The sequence below is a fragment of the Rhododendron vialii genome, chromosome 6a (genome assembly GCF_030253575.1).
Source record: "Rhododendron vialii isolate Sample 1 chromosome 6a, ASM3025357v1".
Lineage (NCBI taxonomy): Eukaryota > Viridiplantae > Streptophyta > Magnoliopsida > Ericales > Ericaceae > Rhododendron > Rhododendron vialii.
In genome coordinates this window covers 25,255,917-25,276,253 of record NC_080562.1, presented here as the reverse complement: position 1 = coordinate 25,276,253, position 20,337 = coordinate 25,255,917, and the positions used below count along the sequence as shown (strand labels likewise).

The following is a 20,337-nucleotide window of genomic DNA, read 5'->3' as shown; positions in this document are numbered from 1 at the left end:
GTCCGCCAAGACCGCCAAGGCCGCCTAGGCGGCCGCCAAACACCGCCAAACCTTCCTGGGCGCCAAATCGCCAAGACCGCCATGGCCGCCTAGGCGGCCGCCAAGACCGCCAAGGCCGCCTAGGCGGCCGCCAAACACCGCCAAACCTCCCTGGGCGCCAAATCAAACGCCAAGGGGTATTGGCGTGGCGGCAGGGTACCTCCAAGCGCCTAGGCGGCGCCTAGGCGGCCTCGGCGGCCGCCATTTAGAACAGAGGAAAGAAGGAAGTGACCAACATTTTTTAGCCACACAACAGAAAATATAAAAACTATCTTATATCCCTCAATCAAGGTAAAAAAACAACAAAAATAAACCTTAGAGCAAGACACCAGCCAATTGGATTTCAGATACCGTGCGAAAAACAATTGATGCTAATATTGTTCCTACAGCATAAGATGTTGGTTCCCAAATTCCCATACCACTTAGTTTCCTAAACCAGCTTTACCATTGCAATCCATGATCTTCATCGTTCCCAATCGAGCAACCATGGACATTTACAATCTTAATGTATTAGAATAGATGCTCCATGAAGGTTTCTAAAGTCGCCCATCCAGAGAACATAATACCTAAACAACCTACTAGCATTTCGATCTGATCCATATCCCACAAAGATTCTAATATGCAATCCATATCTAGTAACATAAACAACGTAATTTATATCTAAATAGTGTAATGTTCGTGCTTCGAACATTTCTGCATGCTCATTGGTTTAATTGTAGTTGGGAAGTTAATAGTATTTTTTTTGTTCATGTAGTTATGATAGTAGAGAAAGAACACGAACAATGGACGTATCTAGTATTGTTGTCTCCATGAATACTGAGAGTCATAAGTGCCCTCTTTGCCTCTAACTGTGCACATGAAATAAAACTAACTTTAGCTATCTTCTCTTAGTGCACTTTTCTGTTTCTCTTCCGGGCACAATCTATGATCTTAGTGCAAGAAACAAAGCTGTAAAACAAGGTATCTCAAGAAGCAGCAACTCAATCTAGTCAACAAAAGATGAGTATTGGCCACGAAGTTAAACAAGGCATAATATCTCACCTGTTTTGCACTCCCAATTCTTTTTAATGAATAGCCTGAAAGAAAAGGGGCTTAATTAGTTACCCAAAAGATCACAACATACATTTTGATTATTATGTATATCTAAGTTGGCATTGTTCTCTTATAATCAACATCTGTGGCACACACCCACATACAACCATGCACTAACACATGGACACAAAGATCTACTACACATTTGACAAAAGAGAAAAATTCATGGAACATAGCTTGTCAAGTACAAAATGACAATTCTTATTTCAAAGGAGTTTTTGTAACCTCTATAAATCTGTAACCTGGAACAGGTTGTGGGATATCATTTACTGACCTTGAACAGAGGTTGGGATAATAATGATCCCGACAATTGTACTCTTTCTTTATTGTCTAATCGTACAATTTTCTAGCCCTTCAAAAAGGCTAGCCAAACTAAATGGGCATTCTCGTCAAAATTAGACGGTTTGGCTTGCTCAAATAGTCCAAACACAAGCTGGCCTACTTTGGTAATCAATTAGTACGCCTTTTAAAATCTCAAAACCATGAATAAATGAAGTCTTTGAGGTACCGATATATGAATAGAAAACAAGCCAAAATGGAGGTACTCCACTGAGAAGGATGTATAGAATGACCCATGCATCCTTCCCATAACTCCGCTTCAACACTTCCGGAGCACCGTGATAAGCACTCCCCACAATGTTCCTATGAACTTTTCCTGCAGAAACATTTTGAAGCCTTATGTTAACTCGCAATAAGATTTTATTATTTTAGTGATCATCAATCAATGGAAATGAACAGTCAAACAATTTACAAAAAAATTCATGGGCAGAGAAGAACTAAGTGAAATCCTGATTACCAAATTAGAGGGGATAAAATTATGATCAAATGTCCTCTTCTTGGTGTGACGGAACAATACCAATTGGAAGAATCGTAGCAAGATAAACTCTAATTAAAGTTGCATCACGGTCTATAAATATTCACAACTATGATTTTAGCAAGATTATCACGTTCAAGATGTGAAAGAGCTTCAATTTCATCAATCCAAGGCGAAGAATGATCATGCAGTATTAAGGAGCAGTAGGACACAGCCTGCTCATGAGGCTGTTGAAACTTGATATTCTACTCAAGAGACGGTTTCCTATTATATGCCAAAAAGATGTGTATGACATATCAACCAGTCATCCATTAGTAGAAACAGCACCAAAAGGACTAACGTGCAGACTTTTGCGAAACTTATTGACAATTTTAAAATTCTGACACAATATGCTAATTCTTCAACGTTTCTATTCTCTGTTTTTCATTTTGTTTCCTTCAATAACTGCATTGTTTCATTTATTCACTTCCAAAATCTAAGCCACTATCTTGACAAAGACTTAGTCGTATATTATATAAGCACTGTTCTGTTCACAAGCCTAACTACATATTATTTCTCTTTCATAAATAGCAATGGAAAGAAATTGGGGAAGTAAGTTATCCGAAGAGAGACATAATTTTGAAGAGCGCCAACCAAAATATTAGGGGCCTCATAGCAGGAAAAACAAGAGTTCCAATGTGGATAACGGGGACACCTACATATACAAATTTTAATTTGGAGCCTCGAACGATTATTTCAATGTTGATAATGGGGACAACTACATATACAATTTTCTTTTAGTTTCAAGTATATTAAATATGCAGTCAATAAAAGTAGAGATCTACCAACCTTCCTCTCTTGCTCTTTCCTAAAATTTCCTCCCTCTTGTCCGTTGCAGGCACTACCATCCTCCACCACATTATCTGACATAAACGTAAGACAAGAAGAATCGGAAAAACAAAGGTTTTTATGCCCGGTGTGTAAAACTAACAATACAGGTCTAATAGAAACACTTTGGCATGAAAATAAATCTCAAATGTAATAGGAAATATAAATCAACCATTCTATTGTATGATTGAGAAGTGAGTACAAGTGATTATACACATAGCAAGTGGTTTCAAAAATCTTAGTAATACAATCACCTCTAGGTTGAAGCTTTCTTCAAGAAGTCCAACTTTGCAAAACCTGTGATTCCAAGAAGTACATCCAAATCAAAATATCTAGACAGAGGAGTGAGTACAAATGTACCCCTATGTCAGTCGGAAAAAATCATAAGTAAAAGACACCCAACAGTTTTCGTATGTGGAACTACATAATAGAGGCAAAGGGAAAAAAAAATACTCAATATAATCTTGTAAGAGATAAAAATTTGGATACAACTCTGGTGAGGGAAAATGATGTTGGATGTTAGACATAAATAAATCTCCTCTCTAAATCTTTTCAACATAATTTGGAGAACCCAACGCTAGTGAGAGAGCAGAAATACCAACTGGTGAGCAAACGGATTAATGCTATTTTAGTGGGAGAACATAGATATAAAAAAAAATACAATTCATTAAGGCGGAGTGAGGAAGGAGAAACCAAAAACTGTGAGGAATTGGAATCCACCACGTATAGAATAGCTGAACGACCTCTTCGAATTAGGGCTTGTTTCACTCAATTTGTGTCGTTAGGACTACTCACGAACCAAATTCCTTTCCCTGTACTGCGGGGGGAAAAAAAAAACTGTGGGGTTTGGTGTCGCGGCGAGACTGTCTAAATTTATGAGTTTCGTTGATAAAGACGTGGAGGATTATATGAAGCTCGGGATCAGATATTGACAAGAGCCGTCCGAGAATGCCATTGCGAGAGGGTAAAAAATATTTGCATGCTCTGTGTGTGCGAGAATTGTAGGAGATGAGATAGTCGAAGGTATAATGGAGAGAGAGAGAGACCGTAAATCATGGAATAGGTTGATCATCCCAAAATTACTCCCGAGATGGTGAGAACAATTGCGCCGCAAGAACAATTGTGCCGCAAGTGCACCGAATACAGCATGATCTCAAACACATCGTCACACAGTAATTGTATCTTATTTTACTGTATGCAAAACCATAGATTGGGCTTAATATCCAAGGTAATGGAGTATTATATACACAGACACAGTTGACGACAAGAAGATAGATGTATATTATATACAATTTGTGTGTATTATATCTATTAATGTATTCATTATTCGTATACACTGTACACACGGGGAGAGAGAGAGAGAGAGAGAGAGAGAGAGAGAGAGAGAGAGAGAGAGAGAGAGAGAGAGAGAGAGAGAGAAACCTTGGTTTTGGGAACCACTTATATGACGAGACGATGATTCCGGTGACGATTGACGAAGCAAACCAAAGATCGCGGATTCCCGGGTTAGGGTTTGAGTCTGTTCTGTTCGAGAAATATGGGAATAGGGGAAGATGCTGCAGATCGGTTGATGACTGGTGAGGGAAACAGCGAGGCGAGATCCGACGGACACCGGCAAGGCAAGTTCTTCGTCGAGGGAAACGGCGAGCCGACAAGGTGGATCCCGGGTTTCCGTATTTGGGGGAGGCCGGGAGGATTTCTGCCTCTGTTTTTGTCTAAAAACGAAAAATATTTTTATCACCCAAGAAATCGCCCATCGTGAAGGGCGCGAAGAGGAAGAAATCGCGCATCAGAAAGGACACGAAGAGAAAGATTGTGATCAAATGCGCGTTCTTTCACAGTCGCTTGCAACAGTAGTTTGATGAGAAGAGAACTAACCCTAGGTGATGCAACATTCAAACCTCCAGTGAACATACAAAGCGCGAAACCCTTTCCAAAAGCAACGGAAAGCCCCAGCTAAATACTGCATAACCCCAAAATACCCCCAAACTTGAATTCTCCTTCTCTCCCTTCCCCTCCAATCCTCGCCCCCTCTCTAACTCTACTGCCGCTGGGTTAAAAAGGTCCGTTATGCTTAACTTTTGCCGCAAGTCTGGCCTTTTTGTCACAATATTTAGACTTTGTTTGGTTATTTATTGAGAAAAAGAATTTGAGAAAATGAGTGGAGAGACATAGAGTAATTATTGAAAATCGTGAGAGAGTTAAAAAAAATTCTCAAAACATGTAAAACAAAGGGTTAACTTTTGTGTTAGAATTGGTCTTTTGGGCTTAATGAGTGCGATCTTAACAATCTCCGTTTTAATGACCGGCGGATCCTAAATTTCAAGTTCATGAATCATAGCCCACGGAGTCCTATGCGCTACAAGTTGAATGCCTTATAGGTCCTATGAGTGTAATTTTATATCTTTACCCCAATTTAATAACATGAGATAGAATTAGATTGGATTAATAGTATGCATTTTCATTTTTGCCCTTATGTCAAACTTAAGGATAATATATGATTAAAAAATTAAGTGCTTCAATTTTCAATTCATTTGAACCGTGGGGAAATATTATTTTTCTAATTGTATTATTCTAAATGGTCATAATTATTTTTTATCTCTAGGACTCTCATAGAGCAGAAACTTAATTATGAGAGCCATCCAGAAACAAAATTAATTATGATCATTTAAGATAAAATGATCAAAACAATCAAATTTTCGCACCGGTTTAAACGAATTGAAAATTGCAGCACTTAATTTTTTAACCACTTGTCAATAATTTTTTGTCATTCAAACCATTCAACAGCTTTTCTAAAAACAAAAAAAAAAAAAAAACAATCAACCACTTTTCAATTATTTCCAACTATTCATATCACACCCCAAAATGAGAAGTGACCGGCCATGAACTACAAGACCAAAGCTCGTAGAACATGCAGCCTAAAAATAAATTTTATAAAAACTCTCAAGCCTCCAAACAAACAATCATTTTTTTTTTATTCAGAACATTCCCAACCAATAAAATTCCACAAAAAGAATGGGGTACAAACATCCCATAAAACCAAATAATATCTAGTGATCCAACAGTAATAACAGAATCCAGATGTCTAACAAAATGTTTCAATACGGAAGCAATGAAAAAAAAATACTAAGCTAGGATGAGACACCCTAAGGAGGTTAACAAACGGAATCCCCGAGATGCCGCCAGAGTCCTTTCCTAACTTCCCAACTTGCCTGAAAAAGAAGTTGGAATAAATCCGTCAGCTGACGAGCTCAGTGAGTAGTAAAGCATCTATAATAATACAGTTCTAAAACATGGCTAAAAATAGATTATCACGATAACATATTTTGGCATACGAAGGTGTGCATCAAACCAACAAATTTGGCCATAAATCATTTATCAATAAATCTCAATAGTGATCACAAACCAATCTCCAACAACAATGGGGAACCACAATCAATATCGATAGAACCAAATGCCAGTGAATAAATGTCTCATAATTGGATCCAATATCATATCTTTGAGTCACCACGAGTAGGCAGTCCGTGAAACTTTTCCCGAAGAACGACCCGGCAAAAGAAAGTCGTTGAGCATTAGAGTCACCGGCCTAACTCGATCTCTTCTCTAATGGCCAGAGTCACCCGCACATAGAGGATTAATTTCCCTGGACTTTCCAAAATATGTTCCCAACAATATCCACAAAGTTCTCACCAAAAAGATTTACTTAAACAATAAAAGATTTCACCAAATGTTTTCCCACATGCCGATTTAATTAACCAAATAAACAATTATGGGTTTCCAATTCCAATCATAAAATCTTCTAAACAATAATTTAAGGGACACGGGGAAGTTCGAAATTACGTAACATGCTTAACCACTCACTTGTGTCCAAAAGTAATGCAAGTCGAACATGCAAAACGAGATTATCCTGTACAAAAATAGAGCATACGAGTAACTAACTAATTTAAATATAACACTGACAACAGAAACAAGGAACACTACTGCTATAAAATTTTCCAAACCTAAACATTCCTTAAGTTTCCTAAGCCAACAGTAACCACCAAAAAAATCCACCTACAAACCCCTTCCAGATAAATCACCTTTGATCACTAATAAATTAGGTAACTATATCAGTCCAAAACCAATTATCGACCAACTTCGAAATCCTTTCTTCAGATCACCACCTCTTCACACAAATCCTCACGCACAGCCACGCACACAAATCACCTCCAAACTCCATGGTCCAATAGAATGACAAGAAGAAATAATTCTCACAGAACTTTGCCCAAAACTCGAACAAAACCCATTTATCCCATCATTAACTCCACTAATCTACTCCTCCAATAAACCCCAGTTTTTATTTTATTTTATTTCCATGACTGTGCATCTGTGCCAACCAACGGAAAAGAAAGAAATAAATTAAGAACTATGCATTACCTCAGAAGATGCGACTCTTTCCTATTCTTTTCTCCCTTCTTTTTCCTCAGAGCGATATGTTCAATATAACAGAAACCCTACTCAGCTTATAGATATGAGTTGTGCTATAAGTACCGACCGGGAGGGATTTCGTACCGACCGGCCGCGCCGGGCAATCTTCGGCCATCGGACGGCCGATCCGAGCCGTCCAAAAATTCTATAAAAAAAAACCGAGGGGCCTTACGCGGGAATCAACGGCATCTGAGGTGTGTAGGGTGCTTGATCCGAGCACCCCTTTTTTATGTATATACACGTATATACATATATACACGAAAAAATGGGTGCTCGGATCAAGCACCCTACACATCTCGGATGCTGTTGATTCCCGCGTAAGGCCCCTCGGTTTTTTTTATAGAATTTTTGGATGGCTCGGATCGACCGTCCGGTGGCCGGAGAGGGCTCGGCGCGGCCAGTCGGTACGAAATTCCTCCCCGACCGTCAGTACCTATATCATTTTTGTATAGATATATCCTTAAGGTAGTACCCACTAATCACAAACACCCACAATTATAGCCATTTTGGTTAAACAAAATATCTAAAATTCTAACTGAGGTAATTCTTAAATAAATTTCGTCCTCGAAAGAATAGGAAAAAATAAATCGGGACCCAACCATAACACCCAATTAAATAATGGCCAAAATAATAAATAAATAAAATAAAATTCTAGGCCGTAACATCCTTCCCTCCTTAAAATAAATTTCGTCCTTGAAATTGCATACTAACCTCCTTCATACAAATGCGGGTACTTCTCGCGCATCTCCTCATCACGCTTCCAAGTGGCTTCTTCAACCGCGTGATTGCGCCACAATACTTTAACCAATAAAATTGTTTTGTTGCGAAGCACTTTCTCCTTTGTATCAAGAATCTCAACGGGTTACTCATCATAGGTTAAATCATCCCGAACATGAAGTGGCTCATAATCAATAACATGGGACGGACTATGCACATACCTTCTCAACATTGACACATGAAAAACGTTATGAATCTTAGCCAAATTAGGCGTCAATGCCAAACGATAAGTCACCTCACCAATCCTTTCCAAAACCTCAAATGGCCCAATATAACGAGGGCTCAACTTTCCCTTTTTACCAAACCGAATAACTCCTTTCCATGGGGACACCTTAAGAAACATCATATCTTCAATTGCAAACTCCAAGTCCCTTCTACGATTATCCGCATAACTTTTCTGTCTACTCTGAGATGTTACAAGTCTTTCCTGAATAGTGGCAATCTTTTGGGTCGCATCCTCTACCAAGTCTGGTCCTAAAATTCGCCTTTCTCCGACCTCGTACCAACAAATAGAGGATCTACATTTTCATCCGTACAAAGCCTCATAAGGAGCTACTCCCAAACTCGAATGGTAACTGTTACCGTACGCAAATTCCATCAACGGTAATTGATCATCCAAAGTCTGAATAGTTCTCTCACTCTGACCATCAGTTTGTGGGTGGTAGGCAGAGCTAAAAAGTAACCGAGTACCCATCGCCGCATGCAATGCACCCCAAAACTTAGACACAAAATGGGGATCTCGGTCTGACACAATCGATACAGGTGCGCCATGGAGTCTAACAATCTCCTTCACATATAACTGAGCCAAATGATCCAAGTACTAGTTTCAAGAGAAACCTTTCTCTTTCGAAGCTACCGTAGGAAGTTACTCCGTTCGACCGCCGTACTTACTTTTTCCGTAGCCATACCTACCGCCAAGAAGAACAGTAGAATGTCCTTACTCTCTAATCCTAAGTATACGTAGAATGTCCTTACTCTCTAATCTTAAGTATACATAGAATGACCTTACTTTCTAATCCTAAGTATAAGTAGAATGATCTTACTCCTTAACTCAAAGTATAAAAGTAAAATTGTTTGATGCTTGTATTGTGTGAATGTATGTGACTATGTTGAAAAACTTGATTTATTTTTCAGAAAAACACATGTTGTTTTGAACTTTCCTAAAAGGAAGAAAGAACGGATTTTCAAAACATAAACTTAATTGAAAGTATTCGTATTTTGATCTTTAAGATGGTTATGAGTATGTATACATAATTACTTGAATTACTTGTTTTAATATGTGACAAAACATAAGTGGTTTCCACTCCAAGGGCGTCCATACATGTGGCGTTATGCTTTAAGACATGATTTGAGCATGATTATTAATATAGAGTTGGATGATCTTGCTAATTTAGTTTCAAAATTACAATGAATGATTTATGATTACTTTTGTGAAAAGTCCTACCGCGGAGTCTATGCATGAAAACGAGACACGAAAATCGAGGAAGTTAGAGACATGACACCTAGGGTGTGGTTAATGAAAAAACGTGTTTTGCTACAACAATGTGGCCGGATGTGGTAGCCCATTGTGTGTAAGGATTTTGAAAACTGCAATGTGGCCGGACTTGGTAGCCCATTGTGTGGTGAGTGTTGCCATGGGACCGGACGTGGTAGTCTCATTGGAGGTAATTTAATGTTTGTGAAAACCACAATGTGACCGGATGTGGTAGCCCATTGTGAAGATTGTCAATGGGGCCGGACGTGGTAGCCTCATTGGTAATGTGGCTTGGTTATCCGCGGAGAGGAGCCAATGCAAATTTTGTGTGCCAATGGGGACCCGGTGCGGCAGAACCATTGTGAGGATACTCGGGAGACCGGAACGACGGAACCGAGGTTGGGTGTGTTAAAAACGATTTTGGAAATGTTGATTTGGTAAATGAAAAGTGAAACCAATGACACGGTATACGAAATGTCGCGTAGGAAAAACTCAGAAAATCAAGGACACCAACGTTAGTTTGGATAAGTGAATGTGGATGTGTCATTGATAGCCATTTTGTCAAATATGCATGTACTATGTGGAAATCGTTGATTTTATGGTCTATTGTTTGTAAGTTAAGGGTTATTGGATTTGGATTATTCTATTGAGCTTTTGTAGCTCATGGTGTTATCCTTGGTGACCCTGACATATTATATTGGTGGCGACGCTGGTATAATATGTCAGACCTTATAGATGAACAGGGTGAACTCTACACCTTGGAAGCTTTCGGAGCTGGCTAGGATGGAAGAGCAGGTGGAGCAGTAGTTAGGAATCCTAGTTCCCCCTCCTTTTGTTGAATAAAAGTACTCTTGTGAGAATTATGATGTAATAATGAGTCAGACTCTATTTAGTTTTTCAATGAAAATGTTATTTAATGTTTCCAAAATTTGGGGCATTACAGTAAACTTCTCTATATCCAATTGAAAAATATAAATTCTATCCTGTCAAATGGAGCAATAGAATAGAGGATATTGGGTTGGAGATGCTCCAAGGCCAACCTTCCTAATCTATTAAACTCATAGTTCAAATCCATTATTGGTTATCAAACGTGGTATTGTGAAACTCATGGGATTGTTAGTCCAATCCCAAGACATAATATTCTTAACAAACGAGCCTAGGTCCTATGTGCTCTCTCTCTCTCTCTCTCTCTCTCTCTCTCTACACGTCACTCTCCTTTCGACTCTCTCTCCCCCTATTTATTTCAAAACTCAAAATTTAAAATGCTTGTAATTTTTATTTTATATATCAAATATTGACAAAGTATATATATTCGAGACCTATCCAATGAACCCCATATTTAATATGGAAAATCTAGTATAGTAAAAAAATTTAAAATGGTTGTAACTTTTTTTAGTAAATTTAAAATGCTTGTAAATTCCATATTAAATTAAAAAAATAATATGTAATTCAGTAGGCTACTTTTTTAAAATTTAAAATGCTTGTAACTTTTTTTTTTAATGTATCCAATTTTTAAAATAAAAAAGATACATTTAAAATCTACTCAAGGAGACCAATTAACAAACCACTTATTGAATAGTATGAAATTTTGTATAAGAAAAAATGATATTTAGCGTTGTACCAAAAAAATAAAAACAATGCCTCTCATTGCTCCAGTAGTCATACTTTTGAAGATTTTGATGCAGACAAACATTAACCTTGTGATTCAATTAATACTCGAATCTTTTTCGTAATTTTTGTTTACTTTGCAATCAAAACAGAGGCTGTAATGGAATTTCACCTCCCAGTGGAATGGTTATTCACCTAAATTACTTGGTGGATGATGATACATAATTTTTTAGCAAACAAAGCATTTGCAGACTTGTTTTTGTTTTTTATTTAACCTTACAATAAATTCTCATCTTTGTACTTATGATGATTTGAGGGTGTATATATAAGGAAATTTATGGTGTAATCCTATCCCATCTGGACCTAAACAAACGTGGTATTGACAATTCCATATTCAATCCCATGCAAAACAAATATGAGAGAGTGATTTAACAATTTTACTATTAATCTCATCTAATTACGAATCTCATTCTAATCCCATTTGATTCCAAATTCAACTACATTAAGGCCCCGTTTGATAACAGTAGTAGATGAGTGAGATTCGTAAGAAAATGAGATTAGGATTGTGATTGATAATGAGAAGGGATTCGTAATGAAAAGGGATTAGTAATGAGTATGTTTGTTTGAGATATGATTGGATGATGAGATTATTAATATCATATTTGTTTAAGATGAGATTAGATGATGAGATTTGATTGATTCAAGGAATTGATAATGAGAAGGGATCGGTAATGAGAATGGGTTGGAATTGGACTATTAATACCATCTCCCTCGGGGGTTCCTAATACCCCCATTTTGGGGGATTCGTAATCCCATTGGCTTAGCAATCCACCCCAACTTTGTGAAACCAAACAAACTATTAGAAAACCCATTACCTTCACAATCCAATCCCATCCCCCAAAACTTTTATCAAACGGGGCCAAGAGTTTAAATTCTGTTCGACTCATCTAGACAGAGGTGGGTTTCCGCCAGCACCCCCCGTGGGCTTCATTCACGCATTATTTTGAGTAATTCAAGCCGTACATCTTGTAGGGCCTATAAAATAATGTATCCATGCAAAAAATCAGCTTGTCCGGACAGTAATAGGGATATCAAAAGTTAAGTTCTAGACGAAAAAATGGACGGTCTGAATCTGTCAACTATTTTTTAAGTTAAATTGTCTATAGCCGTTCACTTTTTTGTCTAAAAATTCAACTTTTGACATACCTGTCGATGTCCGAACAAACTATTTTTTTGCATAAATTCATTATTTTAAAGACTTTATAAGATACACGGTTTGAATTACTCCAAAAAAATACACGAGAGGAACCCACGGGATGGTGGAAAACCACCTTTTTCCGGCTCATTCAAACAAAATTTACACTCATTTATCAAACCAGGCCTGAAAAGCTTTTCCGAAAAGATCCCAAAGAAAAAAACAGTGGTTCAATTCACTTGAATGTTTAGGTTTTACGCATCAATATGAATTACAATCATTAATCTAGGAAAATGATGAAAATGATATTATTTTTTTTTATTTTTTGAAATATCTCTATTAATGTTTAGAATGTAAATATCATTTCCCCTCGATCTAACTTTGGGATATTTTCGGAAGGTAGGGAAAACTTTTTGGGGTTGTTTTGAGTTATTTTAACTAAGAAAACCGCACGAACAACTGAACAAGACCCGTGTAACACAGGAAGTTACATTGCCTCGATTGGATGCTGTGGAAGAGAGGTGTATTGTGCAATACACCCGTATTAGGGTTTGACAGGACAGATATGGAGCCGCTTGGATGCTGTTTTGTCTCCTGTATTCATGTATTCCCTTCTCCGTTTATCCCGTCGATGGCGTACTAATTATAGCCACCCCTTCAGGCGTCTATAATTTATCCGGCCCAATACACCCCATTTCTTGACAGATCTACCCTCACTCATCCCCCTCTTCATTTGTTCCATGTGTTGCCGTACAATGACGACCTGAGAACTGTGGAGAAGGTTTTGGTCTGGGTTTTGGGCGATTTGAGTTTTGGGTGGCGATTTCTGGTTAGGGTTTCACAATCTCTACCAAATCCCTTCCCCGATCTGTGAAGGTATGTGTTTATTTCGAAATTTCTTGTTTTCGATTTTATTTTTTTGATTTCTACCTGGGTTTCTCGATTTCTTGTTGAAATTTTTGTTGGGTTTTGTGATTTCTGGTTAGGTTTCGATTTTTGTCTCCATAAGCTGTAGATTGTTGGTATTTTTGTCCATATGAACAGAATTTGGGTTTACCATAATCTTGAGCATGCTGTTTACGGGTTTACCAACTGTTTTCTAGTCGTTTCTGGATTTATAAGGGTGTTTTTTGCAGATTTCATCCTATTTAAGGCTTTAGGAGAAGAATATTGATCTCCAAAATCAATGTGCTTAATAGAAATCTCTACCTCCACTGTGTTCCTCCCTTCTCGAACATTGAAATTGACATTGGCATTCACAACTTGCCATTACAACATGACTTTTCTTCCCATTACGGGTATGACAGCATAAACTTCACCTGTTGCCTAAAAAAGTCAGCCTTAGAAGCACTTCTGGCCAGGATAAGAAGTCCAGAGACCAAGCGATCCAGTCGATGAATGGCTGACATTTTTAGTGTCATGGAAATTAAAAGGATTATGTGACTTATCAGGATGAACACAAGGATAAAATATAACTCCAAATATAGAAAAAGAAAAAGGAAAAAAGAAAAAGAAAAGGAGGGGTGGGGGGAGAATTTTGAAAAACTAACGACCATAGAATTGAAGTAACAATCAACATATGCTTCTGTATTAGTGAAATGAGCATGTTGCAAAATACATTATGACAGTTGCAATTCAAGGCCAACTGTCAGAATGTTCTTTCCAAAGTAACTTCAGAACCTCGTCTAGTATTCCTCCCTACTATCCATTTTGGGAGTTTAATCACCCAATGTGTGTACAAATTGAATTCTTTTTCAACCATTGGAAGGTCCAAAAGATACTTGAGAACCAAGGGATCAAATACCATGCCATCTGAAGTCCATGACATGTATGATGAAATGGAAATCCAAAATAAAGCAATTGCTAAGTGCTTGTATGGGTTTGCAACCTATTTTCATGTTGTTTTATGGTATATTTTTTTTATAGGGTTTCATGATTTCTGTTGTTATTTTTCGATATAGCAGATAAAGTATAAGATGTAGCATGATTATTGATTAAAGTGTAAGATGGTTTGGATTTAGACAGCCTAAGAACTACCATCGATTTGCTGTAGGGAAAACAGATTGATACAGAGAGTGGTGACCGGTGAGTAACCAGAGGGATCGAGTTTTGTACGATGGAGATTTTACTTGTTGAATAATAATCTGAAATTTCCTCTCAATGGGTTGTGTGTGTGTGTTTGGTTTGATACCTCGGCAAAACAAATGGCCATTTTTGTTCTCTGATGTCATTTGTTTTTCCTCTCAGTTGGTTGTGTGTGATTCGAAAACTCAAACCAAGAAAAGGCCATTTCACCCCCAAATGTTAGCACGTGAAACGATTATGGAAAGAATTGTAGAGATTAGTAAGAGGTGTGTGTGAAAACGGGCTCAAAACACTTTATATTATCAAAAATACAAAACACATGCACGTTTACTTTATCCCAATATTAATGGGACTCTCCGTTAGTAGAAGATGGAATTGAGTCATCAAAAATTAGTTGAGATGCCTTGAGTTATTAAAATAAAGAAATAGAAGCAAGAGCACCTTTCCTTTATTTTACTTTTTTCGTACTTCGGAATATAGCACCTTTCCTTTATGTACTTGGTCCATAGCCTATGAAGCACGGATACGGATACGGGATATGGATACGACACGATACGGATACGGCGATACGTCAAAACCTAAAAACATAGGATACGGATACTTCGGGGATACGGTTGTATAAATTATACATTTTTATAATTATTAGTCTCCTAGGCATAAAAGTGAAGTCATAAGAAATAAAAGAGTAGTTGAATTGCTAATACCAAGCATGAAGTACATGTCAATCTCAAAAGAGTAGGAACTTATTTGCCGTATCCTAAACGTATCCTGCCGTATCCTAAACGTATCCTGCCGTATCCTAAACGTATCCTGCCGTATCCTAAATGTATCCTGCCGTATCCCCCATGTATCCCTCGCGTATCCGAAATAAAAAATATTTAATTTAAATGCAGGATACTTGTTTGCCGTATCCAATACGTATCGGAGCGTATCGGGCGCGTATCCGTATCCCTCGCGTATCCGATACTCGTACGTGACTAGTTTCGGAGTATCCGTGCTTCATAGTCCATAGCTGTTCGAAAATACAAGATATAACAAAAAGAATGCAATAGAGAATACAATTGCATATGAAATTCTTCACGTATAGCAAATACCTCCTATAAACCATGGTCGTAGTCTTCCTGCAAACCCACGGAAGCATATGGAAGCATATAGACCTAACATTTACCTATTGGTTGTTCGAACCAACAATCCATTAGTCAATTTTTCCTATCCTTAAAAACTTCTGTGATATATCACACATCTAATGCTTGTTTTACATTTTCTTGGCAAGTGAAAACGAAATTGGTTGCAATTCCTTTTCAATAATAGAGTGGTATATGCATGAGACTTTGGCCTATGGAGACAACACGCAATGGAGTATTATTTTGACTTACCTCCAGAACTATCACAAAATTAACACTTGTTGACAAAAAGAGATTTTCTAACATACTAGTAGTTGAAGACTTGAAGTTTAATTGTTTTTATGGTTGATAGGATGGCAAGATTAAACAAAACCCAAATAAGAAGAAGAAGAAATGAAAAGGCAGTCATGGCGTTATCCGCCTTTGTTATTTCTACATTGGCTGTGCTTCGCCTTTACTTGTTCATCACCTCCACAAAATGACATCCATGTCCACACTTGTCTCCTAATCCGAACTTTTACCAGACCCAAGTAGATAACCTCAATAGGCTTGTGAGGGGTAATGAAAGTGATTGCTACGATCAGTTGAGGGTGAATAGACATACGTTCTTGAGATTGTGCTTTCTAGTTCGAGGTGTTGGATTAGGGGACTCACGCTACGTATGTCTTGAGGAGAGGGTAGCCATTTTCTTATGGATCATTTCACACCATACAAAGCAGAGGCGTACAAAATATGAGTTTTGGAGATCGGGTGAAACAGTAAGCAGGCATTTCAATGCCGTGCTCCAAGCCATCTTGCGGCTTTACAACATGCTCCTAGAAAAGCCCGAGCCTATTCCTCCTAACTACCACGACAGTAGATGGAGTTGGTTTCAGGTACACTCGAGTTTAATTAATGCTATTTCTTTCGGTTTCAATCATAAACTCTCCCATAAGTACTCTTCCCCATAAGTTCTCACTTCACTTGTTTCATAATTTTTCCTAGAATTGTCTTGGGGCTTTGGATGGGACATACGTGCCAGTTAATCCCTCAGCAGTTGACAAGCCACGGTATAGGTCAAGGAAGGGTGAGATCTCTACTAATGTCTTAGGTGTTTGTACTCGAGATCAAAAATTCTCCTATGTATTGTCTGGTTGGGAAGGCTCGGCCACAGACTTTAGAGTTCTTCACAATGCCATTACGAGACCCACTGGCCTTAAAGTCCCACATGGTACATTTCATATCCTAAGTTCATGTTTCCTTTGAGTCCATTACATTTTCCGCAGTCAATGTCGTAACTTCCATTGGTTACAGGACATTACTACCTTGTGGATGGTGGCTACACAAATGGGGATGGTTTTCTAGCACCGTACTGCGGCCAACGATATCACATTAACATTTGGAGGCAAGGTGGCATCCCGGCTACGAAAGAGGAGTACTTCAACATGAAGCACTCCCAAGCTAGGAATGTCATTGAGAGAAGCTTTGGTGTTCTTAAGATGCGATTTGCATTATTGAAATGTGCCTCCTATTACCCCATAAGGACTCAATGTCGTATTGTGACAGCTTGTTGCCTTGTCCATAACCTCATTAAGATAGAGATGCCGAACGATCCTATTGAGGCCGAGTATACGCAATGGGAACAAGACAACCTACATAATGTGGAGGTTGATGACAACATTGGTACTGTCGAGGCTTCTAATGAATGGACTGCGGGGAGGGATGCATTGGCTACCGCAATGTTTAACAATTGGTTAGGCAATGGTGGGGGACTAGTGGGAAATATTTGAGACATTTGTATTAATAAGTGATTGAAGTACTTGTAATAGAACTTAGTAATTCTTCTGTGGTATGATCTATTAACTTTCAATGTGTAACTTTCAATGCTTTCCTAGTTAATCAATGTGTAACTTTCATCATTAAATGTGCGATCTCGTTCATGATAATATTAGATGTACTCCTTTTATATACCTTGTAGTATTTGAATGCACTTGACAACAATGACTACCGAAGAACCCGAACTTGTTGAAATCGAAGGTCCTTCCAAAAAGCCCCGTAAGACTTGGAGGCAAGTGGAAGAGGATACATTACTCAAGGTTATGATGAATGAGGTCTGTGAAAAGTGGAAGTGGCCTGCCGAAAATGGGTTTAGACCCGGGTTCTTCACACACTGTGAGGTGGAGTTGGCGAAGGTGTTACCGGATGCTAACATTAAGGCCAACCCACACATCGACTCAAAAGTAAGGTATTGGAAACAAACATACCATAAGATACTTGACATAATAAGTCTTAGTGGGGTGAGTTGGGACCATACCAACAAACGCATTATGGTCGATGACCCAACTGTGTGGGCGGACTACGAAAAGGTAACTATGAATACTTTATTGGATAGTTAATGCATGAGATTTGAAACTAATAACTTCCAATGTTTATGTAGGCCTACTCAAAAAAGGCCAAAGGCATGAATATGAAGCCATTCCCAATGTTTGATGATTGGGCTATCCTATTTGGAAAGGATAGGGCAACGGGGGAGGGTGCGGAGGATCCGAGCCAAATGGCTATGCCGGATGTATTTGGTACACCAGATGATGTTTACATGCCCCACTTCGGTCCAGAATTTGATGATTCCTTCTTGAATGAAACCCCCTCCACTCCCATACTTACTCCCACACGTCCGAACTCCACACCTCCGACCTCCACACCACATAGGTCACTCCCAACCTCCACTCCCCGGCCAACCTCGGCCTCGGCTAATGCTGCAGCTAAGAAGGGGAGGAAGAGGACAAGAATAGGTGAGGAGGAAGAATCCATGCATGCATGCATGAACACTTTTCTGAAGGATACCTTGAGCCATATGGGAGAAATGGTGAGCTCAGTAGGGTATGAAAAAGAGCTATCGAAACGTCGACAGAACGTTCAAACCGAGTTAGGGAAGCTTAATATCACTCTTACACAAAAATTCAAGTTAAGTGTTGTTATTTGCGAAGAGGAACAGAGGGTGGATAACTTCTATGGGTGCAAAGAGGAGGAGAGGCAAGAGTACGTTGAGGCCATCCTCAATGGTGAGATCTGTGGACCGATATGAAGTGGGCAAGAGTGGGAATATTGGTGCCTATTTTTTGAAGTGGCTGATATTGAACGTGATCTAAATATGGTGGAATTTTTTTGTGTAACTAACTACTTTTTTGACTAATGGTACCAATTTTTTGTGTAACTAAGAAGTTTATGATGTATGAGCACTAAGAAAACTAAGAACGATGGGATAATGTTTGCGTAATTAAGTATGGGGCAATATGCTTAAGTAATTGCACGGTGGGAATTTTTTGTGTAACTAAGTACTTTGTAATGGTTTATGATGACATGATGACATTACCATGTATTCTTACTTTACTTTTGTTCACTCAATTTATGGCAAATATGGTTAATTAATTGTAATTATGTTCAATGACAGGTTATGGGTGATTCGGTACCCCTAATAGGGCAATGATGAAACAATTACAATGTAAATGAAGGTAGTGCCTTGGCGGGGTAACTTTTGTTGCAGCCATGAGTACCCTCCTGTTTTCTTGATACTTTTCTGAGCCCACTGGACAACATGCTAAACTGCATAGGGCTGCTACAGTTTTGGACATTGTTTTCTGTTTAGCTTTACTGCAGTTTGATTTAGCATGCTGTTTTCTGCTGTTACCAAGCTATTATGGAAATGCATAACCAATTTGGTGGCTATGATGTGTTACAAGCTGAGCCAAGTATTTGTGGATTTGGCTGTGATGATATTTGATCTGAGCCTAAGGTTGCTTTTAAACTCCATTCAACTATTTTTGGACTACTGTGTGTGTGTGTGTGTGTGTGTGTGTGTGTGTTATGTGCTGCTGCTGAAGTTGTTTCGGGACTGGTGAAAATTCTTGTGTTGTTGCTTTTGTTCTGGCAGGATAAACCAGTTTAGCATGCTATTTCCTGCTATTTCTGAGTTGAGTATGTTGTCTTGTGCAGTTTTTGGTTATGAATGGCTATGACAAGTGTTGGCAGGTTCTTAGGAATGGTAAAGAGTAAAGACAGCCTTAGTTTGATGTCTTAGACTTTGGTGTTTCTGCTGTTTTGTGTTGTTTCTGGGTTTACCATGCAATTGGCAAGCTGTGTGTGTGTGTGCTCAGTTAAGTGTTGTGTGTGCAGCAGGTTTTTGGTTCAAAAGTGCAGATTTTGTGGTTAAAAAAATGGCAGATTTTTTGTCCAAGTTAAGTCTTGGTTGATGGTTGAAAATTCAGTGGTTTGTTGGTTAAAAAACCCCATGAACAACAGGTTAGTTGGTAAAATTAGTGGATTGGCTATGATGATATTTGTTCTGAGCCTAAGGATAGGTGGTTTGACATATATTGGTGGATATGGTCTAGCTATGACTAGCTTAGCTTTCTGTTTGTGCTGTTGCTGCTGGTGGTTCAATTGCTATGTTAAGAGAGTGTGTGTTACAGGTGGCTATGATGTTGTAAAAGCTGAGCCAAATTTGATTGGCAATATTGTTTTCGGTTGTTACCATGTTATTTTGTTCTATTTGAGGGCAGTTTTCTGCTGTTACCATGCTATTCTGTTCTGTTGGAGGGCAGTTTTCTACTTATGAAGCGATATTTTCTACGGTGACCATGCAGTTTTCTGCTGTTTAAGTGCTATTTTCTGCATTTACCATGCACTTTTCTGCTGTCTAAGTGTTGTGTTATGCATTTTTCTGCAGTTTTTATGGGTTATGAAAAGGTTGTATAGTTGGCTATGATGTTAAGTAATTTGAGCCAAAAGGCACAAAAAAACATGTTAGGTATTGCCG

At 38.4% G+C, this 20,337-nt stretch overlaps 1 long non-coding RNA gene across 3 annotated transcripts; it reads right to left on the bottom strand.

Moving 5' to 3' along the window:
• Window positions 1-325: 325 nt before the first annotated feature.
• LOC131329921 (uncharacterized) lies at window positions 326-4,139 on the bottom strand. Of its 3 annotated transcripts, XR_009200885.1 has the most exons (8): window positions 3,859-4,139; window positions 3,506-3,624; window positions 3,305-3,389; window positions 3,067-3,174; window positions 2,774-2,847; window positions 1,659-1,786; window positions 1,357-1,594; window positions 640-1,115 (listed from the first exon to the last, which is right to left on the bottom strand). It is a non-coding gene; the product is annotated as an uncharacterized LOC131329921 (long non-coding RNA). The 3 variants fall into 3 exon arrangements; XR_009200883.1 differs by lacking the exons at window positions 640-1,115; window positions 1,357-1,594 and adding an exon at window positions 326-605 and having other exon boundaries at window positions 3,305-3,624; window positions 3,859-4,136; XR_009200884.1 differs by lacking the exon at window positions 1,357-1,594 and having other exon boundaries at window positions 3,305-3,624; window positions 3,859-4,136.
• Window positions 4,140-20,337: the final 16,198 nt, after the last annotated feature.